Source organism: Oncorhynchus kisutch, linkage group LG21 (genome assembly GCF_002021735.2).
Source record: "Oncorhynchus kisutch isolate 150728-3 linkage group LG21, Okis_V2, whole genome shotgun sequence".
NCBI lineage: Eukaryota > Metazoa > Chordata > Actinopteri > Salmoniformes > Salmonidae > Oncorhynchus > Oncorhynchus kisutch.
The window spans coordinates 36,363,168-36,373,245 of record NC_034194.2 but is presented as its reverse complement, the minus strand read 5'-3'; positions in this window follow the sequence as shown (position 1 = coordinate 36,373,245).

Here is a 10,078-nt window from a genome sequence, read left to right as displayed (position 1 = left end):
AGAAGCAAGAGACAAAAACAAAATCATAAGAAGAAAAAAAAGATAATTACTTGACATTTTGGAAAAACTGAGGCCCTAAACAGAGGGAACACAGTGGCAGAAAACCTAACCTCTGTGACCAACACAAAATTAAGGAAAGCTTTGACTATGTACAGACTCAGTGAGCATAGCCTTGCTATTGAGAATGGCCGCCGTAGGCAGACCTGGCTCTCAAGAGAAGACAGGCTATGTGCACACTGCCCACAAAATGAGGTGGAAACTGAGCTGCACTTCCTAACCTCCAAATGTATGACCATATTAGAGACACATATTAGAGACACACATATTTCCCTCAGATGACACAGACCCACAAAGAATTAGAAAACAAATCCAATTTTGATAAACACCCATTTCTATTTGGTGAAATACCACAGTTTGCCGTCACAGCAGCAAGATTTGTGACCTGTTGCCACAAGAAAATAACAAACACCATTGTAAATACAACCCATATTTGTGTTTATTTATTTCCCCTTTTGAACTTTAACTATTTGCACAACATTACAACACCGTATATAGACATAATAAGACATTTGAAATGTCTTTATTCTTTTGGAACTTTTGTGAGTGGAATGTTTACTGTACATTTAAAATTGTTTATTTCACTTCAGTTTATTATCTACTTCATTCCTTTGGCAATATTAACATATTTCCCCATGCCAATAAAGTCATTTGAGATTGAATTTGGCTCCCAAGTAGTGCAGTCCCATAGGGTGGTGGAGTCCCATAGGGTGGTGCACAGTTTGCCAGTGTATAAAACATGGAATAGAGGAAGAATGGATTCTGAGATCTGGGCTGAGATCATAGGGCCCTTCAACTTAATGTTTTCAGACTGTACCATACAAACACACACATAATGCATGCCTGCAAACACATAACAGCATCTTCCAGACGTTTCTTCCATTTTGACAGTGAGTTCCCTCCTGGCACTCTGTGGCCTTCACAATGCTGACGAGTGTTCAAGTATCAGACTACATTTGATGCATGGCCAATTCAGGAAGTATATTCATTGTGCAAAGCACTCATTGTACAAATTTAAACCGGAGAGTAGATTGAAGATGAATTAGCGTAACTTTAAGAGTGGTGGGTGAAGACAGAGTGAACTGGATGGGTTTTATGTGTTTGAGAGCTTTAAAGTGGGAACGTTGGCTTGGGATGCATTGAGTACTGTGTCCTGTATCTAGACAGTAAGGTCTCTTTTCTCCCTCTCTCGGTCTCTCTCTCACTTATTAAACAGCAGCACAGGCCCTCAGCCATTGGCCAACAGTATGTTCCCGAGACTAAACACCATGGCAACATCCACTGAAAAGGCTGGTAACATGATCCAAGGTCCCACCCATTTTGGCTCCCTCTGCTCCTCCCAGCATGTTTGGTTGAGAAAGTGTATAGAAATCAAAAAGTCTATATATCTCTCTCTCTTTATCTCTCTGTAATTATAACTCTCTGGCTCTGTAACGAGAGTCGGGAAGCAAGTTCAGGGAGTGTTTTAATCAAATAAAAAGAACATAAGACAAAACAAGAAACACTAACAGAACACAGACCAGGAACAATGACGCCTGGGGAAGGAACCAAAGGGAGTGATATACAGTTGAAGTCGGATGTTTACATACACCTTAGCCAAATACATTTAAACTCAGTTGTTCACAATTCCTGACATTTAATCCTAGTAAAAATTCCCTGTCTTAGGTCAGTTAGGATCACAACTTTATTTTAAGAATGTGAAATGTCAGAATAATAGTAGAGAGAATGATTTATTTCAGTTCTCATATCTTTCATCACATTCCCAGTGGGTCAGAAGTTTACATACACTCAATTCGTATTTGATAGCGTTGCCTTTAAATTGTTTAACTTGGGCCAAACGTTTCAGGTAGCCTTCCACAAATTTCCCACAATAAGTTGGGTGAATTTTGGCCCATTCCTCCTGACAGAGCTGGTGTAACTGAGTCAGGTTTGTAGGCCTCCTTGCACGCACACGCTTTTACAGTTCTGCCCACAAATCTTCTATAGGATTGAGGTCAGGGCTTTGTGATGGCCACTCCAATACCTTGGACTTGGGTGTCCTTAAGCCATTTTGACACAACTTTGGAGGTAAGCTTGGGGTCATTGTCCATTTGGAAGACCCATTTGCAACCAAGCTTTAACTTCCTGACTGATGTCTTGAAATGTTGCTTCAATATATCCACATAATTTCCCCTCCTCATGAAGCCATCTATTTTGTGAAGTGCACCAGTCCCTCCTGCAGCAAAGCACCCACACAGCATGATGCTGCCACCCCCGTGCTTCACCGTTGGGATGGTGTTCTTCGGCTTGCAAGCATCCTCATTTTTCATCCAAACATAACGATGGTCATTATGGCCAAACAGTTCTATTTTTGTTTCATCAGACCAGAGGACATTTCTCCAAAAAGTATGATCTTTGTCCCCATGTGCAGTTGCAAACCGTAGTCTGGCTTTTTTATGGCGGTTTTGGAGCAGTGGCTTCTTCCTTGCAGAGCGACCTTTCAGGTTATGTCGATATAGGACTCGATTTACTGTGGATGTAGATACTTTTGTACCTGTTTCCTCCAGCATCTTCACAAGGTCCTTTGCTGTTGTTCTGGGATTGATTTGCACTTTTCACACCAAAGAACGCTTCTCCTTCCTGAGAGGTATGACGGCTATATGGTCCCATGGTCTTTATACTTGCGTCATATTGTTTGTACAGATGAATGTGGTACCTTCAGGCATTTGGAAATTGTTCACAAGAATGAACCAGACTTGTGGAAGTCTACAATTTTTTATTCTGAGGTCTTTGCTGATTTCTTTTGATTTTCCCATGATGCCAAGCAAAGAGACACTGAGTTTGAAGGTAGGCCTTGAAATTAATCTGCCGAAATTGTTGCCACCCCTATTACTAGCCTGTTCAACCTCTCTTTCGTGTCGTCTGAAATCCCCAAAGATTGGAAAGCAGCTGCGGTCATTCCCCTCTTCAAAGGGGGGGACACTCTTGACCCAAACTGCTACAGACCTATATCTATCCTACCCTGCCTTTCTAAGGTCTTCGAAAGTCAAGTCAACAAACAGATTACCGACCATCTCGAATCTCACCAAACCTTCTCTGCTATGCAATCTGGTTTCAGAGCTGGTCATGGGTGCACCTCCGCCACGCTCAAGGTCATAAACAATATCTTATCCGCCATCGATAAGAAACATTTCTGTGCAGCTGTATTCATTGATCTGGCCAAGGCTTCCGACTCTGTTAATCACCACTTCCTCATCGGCAGACTCGACAGCCTTGGTTTCTCAAATGATTGCCTCGCCTGGTTCACCAAATACTTCTCTGATAGAGTTCAGTGTGTCAAATCGGAGGGTCTGCTGTCCGGACCTCTGGCAGTCTCTATGGGGGTGCCACAGGGTTCAATTCTTGGACCGACTCTCTTCTCTGTATACATCAATGATGTCGCTCTTGCTGCTGGTGAGTCCCTGATCCACCTCTACGCAGACGACACCATTCTGTATACTTCCGGCCCTTCTTTGGACAGTGTGTTAACAACCCTCCAGGCATGCTTCAATGCCATACAACTCACCTTCCGTGGCCTCCAATTGCTCTTAAATACAAGTAAAACTAAATGCATGCTCTTCAACCGATCGCTGCCTGCACCTGCCCGCCTGTCCAACATCACTACTCTGGACGGCTCTGACTTAGAATACGTGGACAACTACAAATACCTAGGTGTCTGGTTAGACTGTAAACTCTCCTTTCAGACCCACATCAAACATCTCCAATCCAGAGTTAAATCTAGAATTGGCTTCCTATTTCGCAACAAAGCATCCTTCACTCATGCTGCCAAACATACCCTTGTAAAACTGACCATCCTACCAATCCTCGACTTCGGCGATGTAATTTACAAAATAGCCTCCAATACCCTACTCAACCAATTGGATGCAGTCTATCACAGTGCAATCCGTTTTGTCACCACTACCCACCATTGCGACCTGTACGCTCTCGTTGGCTGGCCCTGGCTTCATACTCGTCGCCAAACCCACTGGCTCCATGTCATCTACAAGACCCTGCTAGGTAAAGTCCCCCCTTATCTCAGCTCGCTGGTCACCATAGCATCTCCCACCTGTAGCACACGCTCCAGCAGGTATATCTCTCTAGTCACCCCCAAAACCAATTCTTTCTTTGGCCGCCTCTCCTTCCAGTTCTCTGCTGCCAATGACTGGAACGAACTACAAAAATCTCTGAAACTGGAAACACTTATCTCCCTCACTAGCTTTAAGCACCAACTGTCAGAGCAGCTCACAGATTACTGCACCTGTACATAGCCCACCTATAATTTAGCCCAAACAACTACCTCTCTCCCTACTGTATTTATTTTATTTATTTATTTTGCTCCTTTGCACCCCACTATTTTTATTTCTACTTTGCACATTCTTCCACTGCAAATCTACCATTCCAGTGTTTTACTTGCTATATTGTATTTACTTTGCCACCATGTCCTTTTTTGCCTTTACCTCCCTTATCTCACCTCATTTGCTCACATTGTATATAGACTTGTTTATACTGTATTATTGACTGTATGTTTGTTTTACTCCATGTGTAATTCTGTGTTGTTGTATGTGTCGAACTGCTTTGTTTTATCTTGTCCAGGTCGCAATTGTAAATGAGAACTTGTTCTCAACTTGCCTACCTGGTTAAATAAAGGTGAAATAAATAAATAAAATAAATACATCCACAGGTACAGCTCCAATTGACTCAGCCTATCAGAAACTTCGAAAGCCATGACATCATTTTCTGGAATTTTCCAAACTATTTAAAGGCACAGTGAACTTTGTGTATGTAATCTTCTGACCCACTGGAATTGTGATACAGTGAATTACGAGTGAAATAATCTGTCTGTAAACAATTGTTGGAAAAATGACTTGTGTCATGCACAAAGTAGATGTCCTAACCGACTTACCAAAACTATAGTTTGTTAACATGACATTTGTGGAGTGGTTGAAAAACAAGTTTTAATGACTCCAACCTCAGTGTATGTAAACCTCCGACTTCAACTGTATATAGGGAAGATAATCAGGGAAGTGATGGAGACCAGGTGAGTCTGATGACGCGTAACGGTGGTGTAACGACAGGTGCGCGTAACGATGGTGACAGGTGTGTGCTATAACGAGCTGCCTGGTGACCTAGAGGCCGAGAGGGAGCACATGTGACACTGTCTTTATATCTCCCCCTCTATCTCTCCCTCTCTTTATATCTCTCTCTCTCTCTCTTTATATCTCTCTCCCTCTCTTTATCTCTCCCTCTCTTTATATCTCTCTCTCTCTTTATATCTCTCTCCCTCTCTTTATATCTCTCTCCCTCTCTTTACATCTCCCTCTCTTTACATGGACCAGGTGAGTCTGATGACGCGCAGGTGCGCGTAACGATGGTGACAGGTGTGTGCTATAACGAGCTCTCTCCCTCTCTTTATCTCTCTCTCCCTCTGTTTATATCTCTCTCCCTCTCTTTATCTCTTTCTCCCTCTCATTATATATCTCTCTCTCTCTCTTTACATCTCCCTCTCTTTATATCTCAATCTCTTTATCTCTCTCCCTCTCTTTATATCTCCCTCTCTTTATATCTCTCTCCCTCTCTTTATATCTCACTCTCTTTACATCTCCCTCTCTTTATATCTCCCTCTCTTTACATCTCCCTCTCTTTACATCTCCCTCCCTCTCTTTATATCTCTCTCCCTCTCTTTATATCTCAATCTCTTTATCTCTCTCCCTCTCTTTATATCTCCCTCTCTTTATATCGCTCTCCCTCTCTTTATCTCTCCCTCTCTTTATATCTCTCTCCCTCTCTTTATATCTCACTCTCTTTACATCTCCCTCTCTTTACATCTCAATCTCTTTATATCTCTCTCCCTCTCTTTATCTCTCTCCCTCTCTTTATCTCTCTCCCTCTCTTTATATCTCTCTCCCTCTCTTTATATCTCTCTCCCTCTCTTTATATCTCCCTCTCTTTATATCTCTCTCCCTCTCTTTATATCTCCTTCTCTTTATATCTCTCTCCCTCTCTTTATATCTCTCTCCATCTCTTTATCTCTCCCTCTCTTTATATCTCTCTCCCTCTCTTTATCTCTCTCCCTCTCTTTATATCTCTCTCCCTCTCTTTATATCTCTCTCCCTCTCTTTACATCTCCCTCTCTTTATATCTCTCTCCCTCTCTTTATATCTCTCTCCCTCTCTTTATATCTCCTTCTCTTTATATCTCTCTCCATCTCTTGATATCTCTCTCTCTCTTTATATCTCTCTCCCTCTCTATCTCTCCCTCTCTTATCTCTCCCTCTCTTTATATCTCTCTCCCTCTCTTTATCTCTCTCTCTTTATATCTCTCTCCCTCTCTTTATCTCTCTCTCTTTATATCTCTCTCCCTCTCTTTATCTCTCCCTCTCTTTATATCTCTCTCCCTCTCTTTATATCTCTCTCCCTCTCTTTATATCTCCCCCTCTATCTCTCCCTCTCTTTATAACTCTCTCCCTCTCTTTATATCTCCCCCTCTATCTCTCCCTCTCTTTATAACTCTCTCCCTCTCTTTATATCTCCTTCTCTTTATATCTCTCTCCATCTCTTGATATCTCTCTCTCTTTATATCTCTCTCCCTCTCTTTATATCTCTCTCCCTCTCTTTATATCTCTCTCTCTCTTTATATCTCTCTCCCTCTCTTTATATCTCTCTCCCTCTCTTTATATCTCTCTCCCTCTCTTTATATCTCTCTCTCTCTTTATATCTCTCTCCCTCTCTTTATATCTCTCTCCCTCTCTTTACATCTCCCTCTCTTTACATGGACCAGGTGAGTCTGATGACGTGCAGGTGCGCGTAACGATGGTGACAGGTGTGTGCTATAACGAGCTCTCTCCCTCTGTTTATATCTCTCTCCCTCTCTTTATCTCTCTCTCCCTCTCATAATATCTCTCTCTCTCTCTTTACATCTCCCTCTCTTTACATCTCTCCCTCTCTTTATATCGCTCTCCCTCTCTTTATCTCTCTCCCTCTCTTTATCTCTCTCCCTCTCTTTATATCTCTCTCCCTCTCTTTATATCTCTCTCCCTCTCTTTATATCTCTCTCCCTCTCTTTACATCTCTCTCTCTTTACATCTCCCTCTCTTTACATCTCCCTCTCTTAATATCTATCTCCCTCTCATTATATCTCTCTCCCTCTCTTTATATCTCCCTCTCTTTATATCTCCCTCTCTTTACATCTCCCTCTCTTTATATCTATCTCCCTCTCATTATATCTCTCTCCCTCTCTTTATATCTCTCTCTCCCTCTTTATATCTCTCTCCCTCTCTTTATATCTCTCTCCCTCTCTTTATAACTCTCTCCCTCTCTTTATATCTCCTTCTCTTTATATCTCTCTCCATCTCTTGATATCTCTCTCTCTCTTTATATCTCTCTCCCTCTCTATCTCTCCCTCTCTTTATATCTCTCTCCCTCTCTTTATATCTCTCTCCCTCTCTTTATATCTCTCTCCCTCTCTTTATATCTCTCTCTCTCTCTTTATATCTCTCTCTCTCTTTATATCTCTCTCTCTTTATATCTCTCTCCCTCTCTTTATATCTCTCTCCCTCTCTTTACATCTCCCTCTCTTTACATGGACCAGGTGAGTCTGATGACGTGCAGGTGCGCGTAACGATGGTGACAGGTGTGTGCTATAATGAGCTCTCTCCCTCTCTTTATCTCTCTCTCCCTCTCATAATATCTCTCTCTCTCTCTCTTTACATCTCCCTCTCTTTATATCTCCCTCTCTTTATATCTCCCTCTCTTTATATCTCCCTCTCTTTACATCTCTCTCCCTCTCTTTATATCGCTCTCCCTCTCTTTCTCTCTCCCTCTCTTTATATCGCTCTCCCTCTCTTTATCTCTCTCCCTCTCTTTATATCTCTCTCCCTCTCTTTATATCTCTCTCCCTCTCTTTACATCTCTCTCTCTTTACATCTCCCTCTCTTTACATCTCCCTCTCTTTACATCTCCCTCTCTTTATATCTATCTCCCTCTCATTATATCTCTCACCCTCTCTTTATATCTCCCTCTCTTTACACCTCAATCTCTTTATATCTCCCTCTCTTTATCCCTCCCTCTCTTTATATCTCTCTCCCTCTGTTTATATCTCTCTCCCTCTCCTTATATCTCTCTCCCGCTCTTTATCTCTCTCTCCCTCTCTTTATATCTCCCTCTCTTTATCTCTCTCCCTCTCTTTATCTCTCTCCCTCTTTATATCTCTCTCCCTCTGTTTATATCTCTCTCCCTCTCCTTATATCTCTCTCCCGCTCTTTATCTCTCTCTCCCTCTCTTTATATCTCCCTCTCTTTATCTCTCTCCCTCTCCCTCTTTATATCTCTGTCTCTTATTCCTTTTCTCTCGCACCCTTCTCTCTTTTTCTCTCCTCTCTCCCTCGCTCCTCTCTCTCTCTCTAATCACCAGCGAGCGAGGGGAAAATATCCTTGGGTCATTAGCAGCATTTCAAAGTCACAGTGTCCTCCAGCATATGCTGTTTGACAGGCCCTGCCAAAAGAATTAGAGTGAGGAATGATGGTGCCATTATTAGATGTGGAGCTCAGGGAAGAGTGCTTGATCCAAGGGATGGTGGGTTTGAGAGAAGGAGAGGAGAGTATTTAGTATTTAATAGGATCCCCATTAGTTCCTACCAAGGCAGCAGCTACTCTTCCTGGGGTGCAAACAGGTATAAAACAATTCCATCACAAAATGTACAATAATAGAATATTACAATGTCTGTGTGTGTAGAGTGTGTGTGTAGAGTGTGTGTGTGTAGAGTGTGTGTGTAGAGTGTGTGTGTAGAGTGTGTGTGTAGTGTGTGTGTAGAGTGTGTGTGTAGAGTGTGTGTGTAGTGTGTGTGTAGAGTGTGTGTGTAGAGTGTGTGTAGAGTGTGTGTGTAGAGTGCGTGTGTAGACTGCGTGTGTAGAGTGTGTGTGTAGAGTGTGTGTAGAGTGTGTGTGTAGAGTGCGTGTGTAGACTGCGTGTGTAGACTGCGTGTGTAGACTGCGTGTGTAGACTGCGTGTGTAGACTGCGTGTGTAGAGTGTGTGTGTAGTGTGTGTGTAGAGTGTGTGTGTAGAGTGTGTGTGTAGAGTGTGTGTGTAGAGTGTGTGTGTAGTGTGTGTGTAGAGTGCGTGTGTAGACTGCATGTGTAGAGTGTGTGTGTAGAGTGTGTGTGTAGAGTGTGTGTAGAGTGCGTGTAGAGTGCGTGTGTAGACTGCATGTGTAGAGTGTGTGTGTAGACTGTGTGTGTAGAGTGTGTGTGTAGAGTGTGTGTAGAGTGCGTGTGTAGACTGCATGTGTAGAGTGTGTGTGTAGAGTGTGTGTAGAGTGCGTGTGTAGACTGCGTGTGTAGACTGTGTGTGTAGAGTGTGTGTAGAGTGCGTGTGTAGACTGCGTGTGTAGAGTGTGTGTGTAGAGTGTGTGTAGAGTGCGTGTGTAGACTGCGTGTGTAGTGTGTGTGTGTAGAGTGTGTGTAGAGTGCGTGTGTAGACTGCGTGTGTAGACTGTGTGTGTAGACTGTGTGTGTAGAGTGTGTGTGTGTAGAGTGTGTGTGTAGTGTGTGTGTAGAGTGTGTGTGTAGAGTGTGTGTGTAGAGTGTGTGTGTAGAGTGTGTGTGTAGTGTGTGTGTAGAGTGCGTGTGTAGACTGCATGTGTAGAGTGTGTGTGTAGAGTGTGTGTGTAGAGTGTGTGTAGAGTGCGTGTAGAGTGCGTGTGTAGACTGCATGTGTAGAGTGTGTGTGTAGACTGTGTGTGTAGAGTGTGTGTGTAGAGTGTGTGTAGAGTGCGTGTGTAGACTGCATGTGTAGAGTGTGTGTGTAGAGTGTGTGTAGAGTGCGTGTGTAGACTGCGTGTGTAGACTGTGTGTGTAGAGTGTGTGTAGAGTGCGTGTGTAGACTGCGTGTGTAGAGTGTGTGTGTAGAGTGTGTGTAGAGTGCGTGTGTAGACTGCGTGTGTAGTGTGTGTGTGTAGAGTGTGTGTAGAGTGCGTGTGTAGACTGCGTGTGTAGACTGTGTGTGTAGA